This window comes from Myotis myotis, unplaced genomic scaffold, assembly GCF_014108235.1.
Source record: "Myotis myotis isolate mMyoMyo1 unplaced genomic scaffold, mMyoMyo1.p scaffold_m19_p_12, whole genome shotgun sequence".
NCBI lineage: Eukaryota > Metazoa > Chordata > Mammalia > Chiroptera > Vespertilionidae > Myotis > Myotis myotis.
In genome coordinates, this window is record NW_023416316.1 from 333,633 (window position 1) to 349,153 (window position 15,521).

Here is a 15,521-nt window from a genome sequence, read left to right on the forward strand (position 1 = left end):
CGCAGCGGACAGGGTCTCCGGGTGTCCGGGAGGGGGTCGCGGGGCCGGCTGGGCCCCAGGGGAGAGTGGCGCCGGCATGTAGGGCCGGGCGGACTCAGGAAGGCCGGGTCCCTGGTTGGGACGCGCCCACCTCGAGCTGTGAGGCAACAGCGCGATCAGACTGGGACATGTTGGCAGGTCGAGTGAGTGGTGAATGCACCGAGTCTGGACCTCAGGGCGGAGGTTGTCGCTGCCCGTCGCTGTGCCAACGGCATTGAAAGGGCCGGGTCTGGGGACGTCACGGGCGGGGAGTAGCTGGGGCTGAGCTGACGCATCAGGTGGGCAGAGGCGGGAAGAGATGGCACGGAGCCGGCCTGGCCCCAGACCCAGAGACCAGGGGTCTTTGATCCCTCCCCTGCCCCCCACATCTGCTCTTCATGCCACAGCCGGAGGGCCCCGATTTTCAGGAAGACCCTGGGGGAAGGCCAGGCCTCCTCACGGTCCGCCCAGGGAGCCCTCCCTCAGTCCCTGCACTGGCCGGGCCTCCTGGGTGCTCCATGGTGAGGCCACACTTACTGGGGTCTGCTCACCGCTGCCCCCCAGAGGCCTGGACGGCGGGGCCAGCCGGGCTCCACGTGGGCAATTAGATGGCCAGGGAACGACAGAACGTCCCCACTTGGGCGGCCGCACTGGTCGGCCAGGCCACCCACACCCTTCAACGCCCCTCCTCCCCTCCCAGCCCCAGTCCAGCCCCGCCTTGAATGCCTCCTGCGACGGGGCGCTCAGTATCGCTCAGGCAGCCACGCTCCTGCTCTGGTTACCCCTTCCCGGCACGGGTCCTAGGGGGAAGCAGGGAGCCAGCCGGCGTAGCCAGGGGACTTTTTGTCGTTGCTGTTAATCCTCCTGAGGGTATTTCTTCCAGTGCTTTTCATTTTTAAATCTTTATTGTTGAAAGTATTACGTGTGTCCCCCTCTTTCCCCCGTTAACTCCCTCCTTCCATTGCTTTTTAGAGAGAGTGGGAGGGAGGGAGGGAGACAGAGAGACACACCAATTGGGTGCCTCCCGCACACACCCTACGAGGGGTGGGGAGCGAACCTGCAACCCAGGCGTGTGGCCTTGAACGGGAATCCAACCCAAGACCCTTCTGTGCTCAGTCCGATGCTCTAACCGCTGAGCGGCACCGGCCGGGGCGTAGCCAGGGGACTTTGCCACTCGGTTGCCTCCCTGAGGTGGGGCACGCGCCTCCCCTGACCAGCTCTCCGCCATGCACTGGGACACCCGCCTTTTCCTTTGGACCCATTAGCGTAACCTGGTAGCAATAAAACCTCAGTCACTCCGAGAGCCACACAGGTGTCTCCAGATCCCCTCGCCGCAGCCCGGGCCGCCCGCCGTTCAGACCCCTCGTCCCGGAGAAAAATAAGTCGTTCCTCTCCAGTGGTTCCCAGCCTTCCTCACGCCGCGACCCTTTCATACAGCTCCTCATGCTGTGGTGACCCCCAATTTCACTGTGACAAACTGAACAAAATTAAAGCACAGTGATTCATCACAAAAACAACATGTAATTATATATGCGTTTTCCGATGGTCTTAGGCGACCCCTGTGAAAGGGTCGTTCGACCCCCAAAGGGGTCGCGACCCACAGGTTGAGAACCGCTGCGAGCGCACCAGCGTAGGCGCCATCCATATGCAGCGATGACATCGCGGGCAGCGGCGTGTGAGTGATGTCATCTCGGGGGTTGCCTAGCAACCCCACAACGTTTGGGAGGCTCTGGCTCCCGCGTGGGGAGAAGTCACATTTCTGCAGTTCAGTTAATCAGCTTCCTGGCAACTGGGCCGCGATGATCTCATGTTATTCATGACTGTTCCATGCGCAGCGCGCTCTGGGCTCTCCGGGCGCACAAAGCCCCAATTCAAAGCCCGCGCTGGCGTGCTGTTTCCAGGGTGTCGTTAACACGGCGTCCCCGCAGGTAACCATGGCAACACCCGGTAATTAGTGTAGCGCTGGCCGCATTAAGACCGGGCCAGGCCGGCTCCCCGTGTGCGCAGATGACGGCACGTTATTACCGGAGTAATTACCTGCAGTAACACGCAAATTGAACTAAATGGCCAATTGAAGTAAAGTGAATGGCTTTTTATTCTCGTCCCTAAATAATGCGTCTGCCGGGCTGAGTGGTTCAAGGTAAACACAGCCCTCACATGGACGCCTCGCCCAGGCCTGCGGCAGAGAGGGGGCTCCGGCCGGTATTTGGGGGCGCCACCAGCCTCCCGGCTCTGGAAGGGCACCCCCGGGAGAGGGGCCTCTGGGCCTGGGTAACCCCGAGGCCTCGCACGCTGTCTGTCTTGAGCAGCCTTGCTCATCGCCAGGGGAGGAAGGCACAGAACTCCCCCGAGGAGGATGGGGTGAGGAGGCGCCCCTCCAGGGGTGCCCTCTTGCCCCCTGGGAGGTGGGACCCAATCGCCTGCTTCCCGGGACAGGATGCGAGGGGAGAGGGGGGTCAGAGGTGACTCCCGCCTTTACGAACAGAGCGTTTCTCAAATTCCAGAAACTTGGATCTTCCAACAGGAAGTCACGCTGGACCTCGCAAGGAGCCCCCGGAGGCCACATTCCTCCCTCCCTTGGGGGGGGCGGGGAGGAGGGGCTGGTGCGGCCAGAGGCCCAGCAGCGGACAAAAGGGAACAAAATCCGTCCTATTTGGGGAGTCCGTCGATGGCTGCAGAGCGGGCTCCTGGGGTGGGCCTGGCCTCAGGACAATGGCCACGGCCTTGGGGCTGACCGTCCAGGGCTGACAGGAAGCCCGCGAGGGCACCCAGGCCATCAGGCAGACAGGTGCCAGGGGAGCATGGGAGGGGCGACCTGGCTCCGGGACTACTCGTGTCTAAGCTGATCCCGGAGGGCGAGGGCGCTCGGCAGGGGCGCAGGGAGAAGGCTCCCCGTCAGCCCGGCCGGCGGGGCTCAGTGCCTGCCCATCAATCTATGAACTGGGAGGTCACCATTCGATTCCCGGTCAGGGCACAGGCCCCGGTTTCAGGCTTGATTCCCAGTGGCGGGTGCAGGAGGCAGCCAATCAGGAAGTCTCATTGATGTCTCTCTCTCTCTCTCTCCCTCTCTTCCTTTCTGAAATCAAAAAAAAACATGTATTTTTTAATCCTCACCCAAGGATATGTTCCCACTGATTTTTAGAGAGAATGGAAGAGAGAGGGAAAGAGAGAGAGACATGATGTGAGAGAAGCACATTGATTGGTTGCCTCCCACTGGAACCCCCACCAGGGCCGGGGGAGGTACGTGCCCTTGACCGGAATCGAACCCGAGACCCTTCAGTCCGCAGGCCAACGCTCTATCCCCTGAGCCAGACCAGCTGGGGCTATAAAAATATATTTTTAAAAAAAAAAAAAAAAAAAAAGGCTCCAAGTTAGAGAAACCGACCGCATCTCCATCCTGACCTGCCACCCGCGCAGAACCCCGTGCAGGCGGCAGGAACGCACACTCGCCCACCTGCGCAGAGGGCGGCGGGAACCTGACGAAGCCCCGCCCGCCTGCGCCCCGCGATTCGATTCGGAAAACCTTCCCCAAGGCTCGGAGCTCAGGGTGAGGCCGCCACGTCCACCCGGCTGGCGAGGCCAAGACAGACGGCGAGGTTGGGGGGCGCGCTGTCTCACCCGCACTGCCCAGGGCCAGGCGGCGACACACACAACAGGGAGGGGGTGGCCCAGGGCCCGGGGCGGGACTGAGCACGATGACAGGCATGGTGACCGTCTCCAGGAGCAACGCACAGACGCGGAGGGTGGGGCCACGGCGCAGGCTGAGGGGAGCTGGAGGGTCTGGGCCCTGGCACTCCCCGGGGGACCTGGGTCCCTGGGTTCAGCGTTGTAAGAAACTGCCCGCCGTTGCTGCGGCGTTTTGTGGGCGCCCGCCCCCGCATGTCTGAGTGTTACAGGTGCTGCTCCATGTCACAGTGCCCCCGGGACCCCCATCTCTTGCTTCAACAGTGTTTGGACGGCACAGACACAGGGACACCCCTTTTACCAGCCGCCGGCCCCCCAGCCTCTTTCCCATTCGCTGCTTTGGAACCGCCTCCCCGTCCTCGGCCCCTGACCAGCCCACCCCGGTTTTCTAGCTTCACTCCTTCTCCCCGAGCCCCCCGAGGCCCCAGTTCTCAGAATCATTCCACCCAGTGGAGGTCCCGTCAGCCGCGGTCAGGTCAGCGGGCATCGGCGGCCTCCACACCTACCTCTGTCTGGGCTTCTGTTTCCATGGCGACCGTGGGGCTCTGCCGGGCATCGGCCGCTTCCTTAGCAAGTTGGCCCATGAGCCGCGCCAGGGTCCCCAGCAGCACGGCCACCACGCCCTCTTCCAGACGGGCACAGGGTCCCCACGATGAGGGGGCGAAACTCAGGACCCCCGGGAGCCGGGTGGTCCTGGGAAGAACCTGACGCAGGCCCTTGGGGAGCAGCAGGCCCTGGGTTCTGCCCGCACAGCCCCTGGGCTCTGTGACTCCTGAGGAACCACTTCCTGGGCAAGGAGGTGAAACTCATCAAGAAGATGGGCGACACCTGGCTCACCCCGCGGGCCGCGGGCCCCAGCTGGGCCGGGCTGGGCCGGGCTGGGCCTGTGTCTTCACAGGCTCCCCCTCAAGCACAGCCGGAAGCCTTGGGAGCCCAGAGGCCTTCCGGGGGCCCCTCTGTGGCCCCCGGGGTCTGGCTTCTGTCTGAGCCTCTCTCTGCAACCAGGAGGCAGCCTTTGAACCGCCTGCCGCCCTCGCCCATGCCTCCCGCCAAATGGAAACAACACAGCTTTTTGCAGCAAAGAAAGCCGTGATCACAGGTGAGAGCGGGGGCTCGCTCAGCATCGACATGACGGCCAGTCGCCTGAGCTCCTCCAGGTGCTCACGTGGTGCCCTGGCGTGTTCTTCTGATGGCGTGTCCAAATCTTTTGTTATTTATTTATTTATTTATTTATTGCACCTTTTTTTAAGCCCTCGTCTGAGGGTACGTTTATTGATTTTAGAGTGAGAGCAAGGGAGAGAGAGGGGGTAGAGAAAAACATTGATGTGGGAGAGAAACATTGATCAGTTGCCTCCAGCATGTGCCCCAACCAGGGATCGAACCCACAACCCAGGTATGTGCCCTGACCGAGAATAGAACCAGCAACCTTTTTTGGTGCACGGGACAACACTCCAACCAAACGAGCCACCCGGCCAGGACCAAACGCTCTATTCGTTTTTAAATTTTTGGTTACTTATTGAGTTTGGGACTCATTTTATGCATTCTGGATGCAAACCCTTTATCAGATTGGGGTTTTGAAATGATCTTTTTCTGCCCAGCTGTCGTGGCTCAATGGTTAGGCGTCGACCTATGAACCAGGAGGTCACGGTTCAATTCCCAGTCAGGGCACATGCCTGGGTTGTGGGCTAGATCCCCAGTTGGGGGCGTGCAAGAGGCAGCAGATCAATGACTCTCTCTCATCATTGATGTTTCTATCTCTCTCTCCCTCTCCCTTCCTCTATGAAATCAACAAAAATATAACTAAGAAAAAAAAGGAAATTATCTTTTTCTAAGTCTGTGGATTGTCTTTCATTTACATTTTTTAATTTGATAAAGTCTAATTTATCAAATATTAAATAGATTGTGCTTTTGGTGTCAGATATAAGACATCGTTGCCAAAACCAAGGTCAGAAAGATTTTTTTCCTATGTTTTCTTCTAGGAGTTTTATGTTTTTACATCTTATAGTTCTATAGACTTTATAGTTTCATATTTTGTTTTGAGTTAGTTTTTGTATGTGGTGCAAGGTATGGGTCAAGTCTCTTTCTCTCTTTTTTGCAGATGAATGTCCAGCTGTTCCAGACTCATTTCTTTAAAAGGCTATCCCTTCTAAGTTGAGTTACTGTGAGCACCTTTGGTAAAACTCAGACATGTGCATTGGGGCCTGTTTCTGGGTTCCATATTCCGTCTCCCGGATCTATATGTAAATCCTTTGCCAATTCCACACTGTCTTATTGTAGCTTTAAAATAAGTCTTAAAATCAGATAGTGTGACTCCCCCATGGTTTTTTACCCCTGGCTGTTTCAGTTCTCCTGCACCCTTCCACATGAATTTTGGAGTGGGCATGATCATTTCTACAAACACTCCTGCTGAGATTTTCAGTGGGATTGTATCAAATCTCAAATTTGGTGAGAAATGACTTCATAACTATATTGAGTCTGCCAATCCATGAATATGGTATATCTCTGTTTATTTAGGTCTTTGATTTCCTTCATCGGTGTTTTGTAGTTTGAGCATACGGGTCTTGTACATGTTTTGTCAGATTTATACCTCGGTTTTGGGGGGAGGGGGTTGGTGCTATTGTAAATAGTTTTGCTTCTTTTTTAACTTCAATTTCCAATGATTTATCACAGGCACATAACATTATAATTAATTTTTTGCCTATTAACCTTGTATCCTGTGGCTTTGCTAAATTCACTTATTAGTTCTAGCTCCTTTTTCCTATTCTTTGAGATGTCCTACATCAATGATCACACTGAATGCAGTTAGGAGAATGTTATTTCTTCCGTTTCAATCTGCGTGTCTTTTATTTCTTTTTCTTGCCTTATTCCACCGGCTATGCTCTCCGGGACAGCACTGACGAGGAATAAAGGCACCGTGTCCCCTTACTTTGGTTCTGAAATTAGAGGGAAGGTTTTCAATATTCAGTGATGACATTAGCTGAAGGGTTTCTGTGCACACCCTTTGCAAGATTGAGCAGCAATCCCTTCTCTTTCTGGTTTGTTAAAAGTCTTTTTCATGAATAGATGTTGAATTTTATCACATGCTCCCCCCCCCCATCTATTAAAATAATCATCAGCTTTTTCTTCTTTCATCTGTTGACAAGGTAAATTATATTGATTGATTTTTGAATGTTGAACCAGACTTGCATTCCCAGGATAAATCCCATTGTTCATTCATTCTCCTTTTTGGATATTGTTGGATTTGATTTGCTAATATTTTGTTGAGAATTTTTGTGTCTATATTCATGAGGGACATTGGTCAGTAGCTTTTTTTAAAGCTTTTATATATTCTATTTTAAAATATATTTTTATTGATATCAGAGAGGAAGGAGAGGGAGGGAGAGATAGAAACATCAATGATGAGAGAGAATCATTGATTGGCTGCCTCCTGCACGCCCCCCACTGGGGATTGAGCCCACAACCCAGGCACGTGCCCTTGACCAGAACTGAACCCAGGACCCTTCTGTCTGCAGGCAGATAGATGCTCTATCCACTGAGCCAAACCAGCCAGGGCAAGTAGCTTTTGCACTTGTCTTTGTCGGATTGTATGAGGGTAACGCTGGCCTCATAAAAACAGTCCGTAGTTTGTATTCTGGAAGAGATTGTATGTGATTGGCATTATTTCTTTCCTAAGTGTTTGGGAAATTTGCCAGGAAACGCCTCTACGTCTGGAGTTTATTGTGCGAAGGCTTTTAACAACCAACTCTTTAATGTGTATGGGACTTCTTTTTATTTTTGAGTGAGTGCCTTTTGGTAACTTTTGTCTTTCGGAGAATTTGTCTATTTCACCTATGCCATAGAATTTATGGGTATAAATTGTTTGTAGTGTTATTTATTATCCTTTTAATAGCTATAGGATCTGTAGTGATGTCCCTCTAGCCATCCCTGAGATGGGACCATTTGTGTCTTCTATCTTTTTTTCTTGTGCAGTCCGATTAGAGATCTGTTGATTATTTACAATCTTTTTATAGAGGAAACTGGTTTCATTGATTATTGTCTCCTAATACCTTTCTGTTTTCTATTTCATTGATTTTTGCTGGGGGCACTGCCTGGGATTCTGGGACTCAACCCCAAGAAAGCTCTTCAACGTGGAGAAAACGAGCCAGCCACCCCCATGTCCCGTCCAGCTCGTCCCCTCAGGCTGCCCCGCGGTGCGGCACAGGCCTCAGCCTTCCCGGTGCTCCGGCGGCCGCTCGCACCCACGGCCACTCCACCCAGGCCCAGACGAGGGGCTCCTCACTGCGGCCCTGTGTCCACCCCGAGCAAAGTGATGGCGGCGCCGGGAGCCCTCCCTGCCCGCCCCCCCCCCCCCCCCCGGGACCGTGGGCGGCACGTCCTGGTCAGCTCCTCCCAAGCCCACAGACTCCCGTCTAGAGAGGACGCTCGCTCCCCATGTCCCGGGGTCAGTGGCCGGCAGGGTCCCGGGCTCAGAAGCTGCAGGGCAGGGGTCTGCCTGTTCGGTCACGGAGGCCCCCGAGAGCTCAGGGGACACCCCGCAGGAGTGGAGGAGTGGTGCGGCCAGCCAGGACCAGCCCCCAGCCACCACTCCCAGGAGAGCTCAGAACCCTCTCCCCACAGCTCCCCCGACCCACCCACACACACACACACACACACACTGGCCCTACCTCTCTCCTTCCAGGACAGCACCTGGGAGTGTCCCTGAGCCAAGGACATGAGTGGGGGGTTTGTGTTGTTGTTGTTAATCCTCACCCGAGACCCGAGGGTATTTTTCCATTGATTTCTAGAGAGGGTGGAAGAGAGAGGGGGAGACACAGAAACATCCATGTGAGAGAGACACATCGATTGGTAGCCTCCTGCAGGCGCCTTGACCAGGGCCCGGCCGGGGAGGAGCCTGCAACCCGGGCATATGCCCTTGACCAGAATCAAACCCGGGAGGGAGCCTTTGGTCCGCAGGCCAATGCTCTGTCCACTGAGCCACACCGGCGAGGGCAGGGCTTGGGTGTTTTGGAGGACACACGGCAAGTCCTGAACCAGCAGCTTCACCCGCAGCCGCCGTGACCAGGGCCCTGTGCGTGTGCCACGCACCCGAGAACAGAGACTCGGCAGGGAAGCCACGCAGGAGCCATGGCTTCTCATCACGCACGCCAGCTGAGCGTGTGTGAAGTGGGCTCCGTCACAGAGATTGCACCTCAACGGCTGTCCCTGGCTTCCTGCTCCCCTTTCATGTGACTCTAGGACACGTAACACGCGTGTGGTTCACACACCGTCTGGGTCTCGGGGCGCATCTGCCGTAGGGGGCCCAGGAGCGTGGAGGCTCAGAGGCCCCGTCCCTGTGCCCAGACCTGGCGTCCCATCTCCCTGCTCTGGGCCCGACTGCCCGGTGCCCTTCCCGTCCTGTGCCCACTGGGCCCAGCCTGGATGGCAGGAGGGAGGGAGCGGGGATCCCCGCCCCAGGCCCAGCCCCCACGCCCGCGGCTACGAGGCCAGGTGCCCCTTCCCCGATGGACGGACGGACGGACAGACGGACAGGAAATAAATCACCCTCCCACGGGCCCGCGAGGGTCCCCTCCGTCGCTGGTTTCGCCTCTCTTTTCGCTTCCTTCTGCCCGGCCACCTGTCTCCCTCCCTCCCTGTCCTGCCCCCTCCCCCAGCAGCCGGAGCGGAGGAGGAAGCCGTGCGCTCACGGTAACAAATCTCCCGCGTTACCCCGAGCCCGTGTTTAGCGGGCGCGCGGCAGCAATTCAATCCGAAAGGGGCCGTGTTTTCAGAGCGCGCAGCCGAGAAATGGGTGTTTGTGTTCATCAATCTCGCGGGCGCCCGCGGCTCGGAGAGGTGCCACCAAGAGGGTTCTTCTGCTGATGGATGGGCCGGAGCAGGGGGGTGGGGGTCCCTCACGCGAAGGGCCTGAGAGCTTTAGAGGCGGGCGGCTTCTGTCCCCACCACCCGGCCGAGGTGTGAGCCCTCCCCCCCCCGGGGCTGGGCCCCCTAACTTCCTCCTCACTCACTGTCCAGCTCTGCCTGGGGTCGGGGTCCGCACTCCAGGGCCAGCTCTGCTGACGCCCGTAGGACCTTGGAGGCCGGGGACACCCCTGCCTCACGCTGCCCCCTTGGTGGGTCCCCTGCCTCCGGAGAGCTGGACACTGTGGGCCCCATGGCTGATGCGGCAGGGGCTGGGCTCTGAGTGTGGCAGCGTGCGGGGGTGAGGACAGAGCCCCTCGCTGGGCCCCCGCTGGCCTCCAACCAGGGCCCCACGGATGGAAAGTCGCTGGGCACCGGCCCGGAGCTGCCGGCGGCTGGCTGGGCCGGCGGAAAGAGGCCGGCGCCCCACCCTGGGGCCAGCCGTTCGCAGAGGCCGGCCGGCGGGGGCCAGAGGGCCCAGACTCTGTGGCTCAAGGGCGGAGGGTTCTCGCTGATGGGGCGGGAGGCGGACCCACTTTACAGACAGAACACTGAGACTGGGGGCCACCGGGCGGGGGGGAGCCCCGAGGCGAGCCCACTCCCGGGCATCCCTGGGGTGGCCATCTGACCACTTCCTGGGCGGCTGAAGTTTTCTACATGTGGGGGCAGGCCCCTCACCAGAGCCCACTGCCTTAGCCTTCGCCCCCAGCCCACGAGCCCCCGGGAATCTCTGATAAGGAAAATCACAATGGCATTCGAATCCAACCCTCCTCTATTCTCTCCTCACCACCAACTAGCACCCACTGCGTGACCGTGCCACCGTGACCCGGTGCCGGGCACCTGACCCAACGCAGGAGGCAGGATCGGGACGGTGGGCGGAGACCGCCCCGCAGCCCAGGGACAGTCCAGGGGCAGGGACCCCTAAGCAGGAGAGGGAGGGTCCCAGTCCATCCAGGCGTCTCCCGCGTCCTGTGACTTCGGGCACCTGGGCCCCATCGCCAGGCCTCACCTTCCCCATCTGTAAAGTGGGTCTGGAGAGAGACATCAGCAGGACAGCATGGCCTCAACCCCACTGGACAGAAAGCACTGGAACCAGCTCAAGGACCCTCGTCCTTGCCTGCCTTCGGGGAGACCCAGGCCGAATGGGGCGCACTGGCCTAGGAACCACGCGCTGGCCTCTGTGCTTGCCTGTCCCCCTGGGAGCGCTGTCCCCAGACCCTGGGAGCTGAGAGCCGGGGGAAGAGGCCTGGGCACGGCTCTGGACCGAAAAGTACGTGGAATTTTACATAAAGAGGCTTTTTGTTGTTGTTAATTCTCACCCAAGGCTATTTTTCCATTGATTTTTAGGGAGAGAGAGGGAAAGACACAGAGAAATATCGATGTGAGAGAAACACGTCAACTGTTTGCCTCTTGCACTGTCCCTGACCAGGGCCCGGGCCGGGGAGGAGCCTGCCACCGAGGAACGCGGCCTTGACCAGAATCGAACCCGGGACCCTTCGTTCGCAGGCCGACGCTCTATCCACGGAGCCACACCGGCTGTGACCCCCAGCCGTCCCCCACGAAATGCATCCCCGGGAAGGGCTCAGTGGCAGGAACCAGGAGCCCCGGCCGGACAGCCCGGCAGCCCCCGCCGGCCCAGGGCACCCCCCACCCACGAGACCACCACCCGCGCATCCAGGGAAAAGTCACGTTCACACGCGGAGGACGAATGGCCGACAAAGCTAAGGGGCAAAAGACGAGCTCGGAGACCTGTCTGCAGCCCACGCGGCTGGAGGAGACCTGCTGCTGCTGCTGTTTCCAGGTTCCCACGCACGCAGGGACCGCACGCTGTCGGGGGCGGGGGCCACCAAAGAACGACACCGGCTCACTCCTCTGTCCTGTTTTACACTTCATTGTGTTATTGGCGGTTACAGACGTTCCCATCCCCCCTGTGCCCCCCTCACCCAGACCCAGACCCCCCTCCCCGCGGCCATCGCCACACTGTTGTCTGTGTCTATGGGCCGTGCATATCTGTTCTTTTGTTTTTAATGTGTTTTTATTGGTTTCAGGGAGGAAGGGGGAGGGAGGGAGAGAAACGTCAATGATGAGAGAGAATCATGGATCGGCCGCCTCCTGCACGCCCCACCCTGGGGATGGAGCCCGCAGCCCAGGCCATGTGCCCCGACCAGGAATCGAACCCTGACCTCCCGGTTCACAGGTCGGCGTTCAACCCCTGAGCCACACCAGCCGGGCTGCATATGCAGTCTGTCCTCGGGCTGATCCCTCGCCTTCCTCCACCAGCCCCCTCCCCTCTGACGGCTGCCGGTCTGTAATTCACCCGTCACGTCCATGTTTCTGAGGGAAGCGTGACCTCTGCCCCCCGCACGAGCCACAGCCACACGGGGGCCTTCGCTCTGGGTGGGATGCCCCGTCTTGCTCCTCCCCCAGGGACGCGGGTGTCTGTCCAGAGGTTGGTGTTTTTTGTGGGGAAAACGGCCCAACAGGACACGGGGTGGGCGGGGTACAACGAGACCCCCCGTGGAGATTCAGTCGCGTGCAGATCTCACGCCAGGTGATGGGAAGTAAGCGTGACCCGGCGACGCTTACACACGCGCAGGGCAGGGCTCAGACGCCGCGGCGTTGGCACGGCTGGTCTCGGGGGTCCGGCTGGGTCTCTTCCCCACTTTCCCTTCTTCCTATTTCTCGTATAATGAACGTTAGATCTTTTTCATGAAAACCAGACACGGAAACTCACGCTTCCCCGGAGCTCCCGGGGCCAGGCAGCCCCCCCCTCCCCCCGCGTGTCTGTGAGCGGCCTCGGGATCTGCAGGTCACCCCCCCAGCCCCGGGCCCTCGCCTGGGGGTGACACCTGACTCACGGCCCCGGCCCTGAGGGTGAAACTGGAGCCCAGCTGCGACCTGGGCCTCCGGGGCTGCCGGGCGCGCCCCCAGCTCAGTTACGCGGTGGCCTCGGGACCCGCCGGGTGACCCCTACTCGCCAGGGAACCGAAGCTCAACCTCCAGGGCCCAGCACCCGATCTCCCCCACCCCACCCCACCCCACCCCCAGGCGGGACCTGGACCCCGCGGGCGGGCCACGTGCTGCTCCCAGGTCACTGCTGGGAAGGAAGTGGCCTCAGCCCACACCTGTCCTTCGGAGACCCCCGAGCACGAGGTCAGCCCGGCACTGTCCATGCGACTGTCCAGGGACCCAAAGTGACAAGAGATTTCCGGAAAGGTGCTTGCTGAGCCCCTCTGAGCACCGCCAGGAGCTCACTCCATCCCTCACCTGGCCCCCAGGTGTGAGCTGGCCCCGGGGTGTGAGCTGACCCCCAGGTGTGAGCTGGCCCCCGGGTGTGAGCTGGCCCCGGGGTGTGAGCTGGCCCCCGGGTGTGAGCTGGACCCCAGGTGTGAGCTGGCCCCGGGGTGTGAGCTGGCCCCCGGGTGTGAGCTGGCCCCCAGGTGTGAGCTGGCCCCGGGTGTGAGCTGGCCCCCGGGTGTGAGCTGGCCCCAGGGTGTGAGCTGGCCCCGGGTGTGAGCTGGCCCCCCGGTGTGAGCTGGCCCCCAGGTGTGAGCTGGCCCCGGGTGTGAGCTGGCCCCAGGTGTGAGCTGGCCCCCAGGTGTGAGCTGGCCCCGGGTGTGAGCTGGCCCCAGGTGTGAGCTGGCCCCGGGTGTGAGCTGGCCCCGGGGTGTGAGCTGGCCCCCGGGTGTGAGCTGGCCCCCAGGTGTGAGCTGGCCCTGGGGTGTGAGCTGGCCCCAGGTGTGAGCTGGCCCAGGGTGTGAGCTGACCCCCAGATGTGAGCTGGCCCCCGGGTGTGAGCTGGCCCCCGGGTGTGAGCTGGCCCCCGGGTGTGAGCTGGCCCCCAGGTGTGAGCTGGCCCCAGGGTGTGAGCTGGCCCCCGGGTGTGAGCTGGCCCCCAGGTGTGAGCTGGCCCCGGGGTGTGGGCACCGGCTCTCCCCTCCCTGACTCCTCACACCTGAGCCAGGGCAGTGGGGGAACTGGTATGGGGGCAGGGGGGCGGCCAAGTGTTGGACATGCCGAGCTGGGGGTGCCCGCAGACGCCGGGGGCAGGCGCAGGGGGAGGCGTGGGGTCTGCTGGCACTCGGACACCTAGGAGAATGGCAGCCCCGAGACTGCGGGTCTTGGTGAGGGGGTCCCGGAGGCCCCGTGGAGGCCGGAAGGGTGAGGAGCGGGGTGACCCTGTGCCCCACCACCCAGAGGTCACAGGGACTTTGGAGGAGGGGCCGCGAGCTCGGGGGAGGGTTCCTCTGCCAACAGGGCCGGGGCCGGGCTGCAGGGCCCACCCGCTCAGCCCAGGCCGCCGGCGGAAGCAGCCAGGGCACCGCCGCACAGACCTGTCCCCCAGGAAGAGGAGCTCTCAGACCAGAACCCCGAGGTCAAGGGTCCGAGTGTGGAGGCCGCTGGCTCCCAGCTGAGCAGAGGCTCCAGGGGCTGCTCCAGGGCAAATACGTGAGGGTCGAGCAGGAGAGGAGAGGAGAGGGCACTGGCCCTTGGCCCGTGGGCGTCAGCCCTGCAGGAGCCGGAGGGGGTGCTGGCTGGAGGGGCAGCTGGCCTGTCTGCAGGGCCCGCAGCAGCCCCTTCGAGGCCAGGAATCCTGCTCGTGCGGCCCAGCCTGAGGCTCCAGGCAGAGGCTGGGCCATGTGCCTCTCACAGGGGCTGGCACAGGGCAAACAAAGCACACAGTGGGCCTTCAACACTCACAGGTCCCTGAACGTTTACAACGGCCGCTTGGCGAGGTCTTCCTGTGCGTCTCCCAACAGCCCTGCAAGGCGGGCTGTTTCTACCATTTCAGCAGGTGAGGGGTGTGGGGGGCGCCCCCCAGGCTCCCAGAGTGAGGCCTGGTGATGCAGGGCAGCAGGTGGGAGCGAGGAGCCACGCCCACTTCCTGGCTCATGTCCCGCCCCTCCCCCTCCTCAGGGCTGCTCCTTTCTGAGCGCATCCATGGCCACTGGTGCTGCCCCGAGGGGTGCAGTTTGGGAAACGCTGGGAGCAGAGGGAGCGGGACTCTCTGTGCAGGTGCCTCAGGCCTTCAGCTCTGGACGCTGGCCTCGGGGCGCCGAGTGGGGTTCCCAAAGCATTTGGCCACAGGTGGCCCGGACCCCGTGGTGGGAGGGGTGGCCCGGACCCTGTGGACGGACGCCTGGGTTCCGTCAGAGTAGGGCCAGCCTGGGCCCGAGCTGCCTTCAGCCCCTCCCGGTGCCCTCTAGCTGGGGTCCTCTCTGACCCTCGGACCCTCCTCTGTTCTGTGCAGAGAGGAGCCCAGGTCCCAGGAGCAGAAAGCCAGGCGAGTGGACGGGAGGGCTGAGGCGCAGCTTGGCCTGTGCTGATTTCTTTCATCGTCTGTCTCCCCTCCTGGAGCCCCGAGGCCTGAGGCCGGAGGTGGAAAACCCGCCACAAGCATGCCGCCCATCGCCCTGGTCACGTCCTCCCACCCCCGTCTCTGCAGCCACGGCCAGGCTCCTGGGAGGGGGACGGATGCCAGCCCCCCCTCCGCCCCAGCCCCACACGGCAGGAGCCGAGACCACAAACATGGCGGGCGGATGCTCTACCCCTGCCCCTGGGCCTAAGGCAGCTGCCGCCCGAGAAAGCGCTGAGTGAGGGGCGCCGGCTCCTGGAGGGGTGGCTGGGAGCCCCCTCCTCCCGCAGGCCCGCAGGCCGTCAGCCGGATATTTACATCCTGAAGGAGGGCGGCCCGTGCGCGGCCCCCAGAGCTTCCTGCCCACGGGCCACGGGGCCAGGGCAGGCCCGCACTCAGAGGCCGTCCGGTCACGCAAGAGAGGCCCCCGGCCAAGTGCCAACCCTGGGAACGCGGCGGCCCCCGCCCTCCGCACGTCCGGGGTCAGCGGTCACTTATTAATAGCAGCTCCCTGACCAGAGGCCTCTCCCCCGGCGGCCAGCGCCCTCCCTGCAGGCCCGGCCAA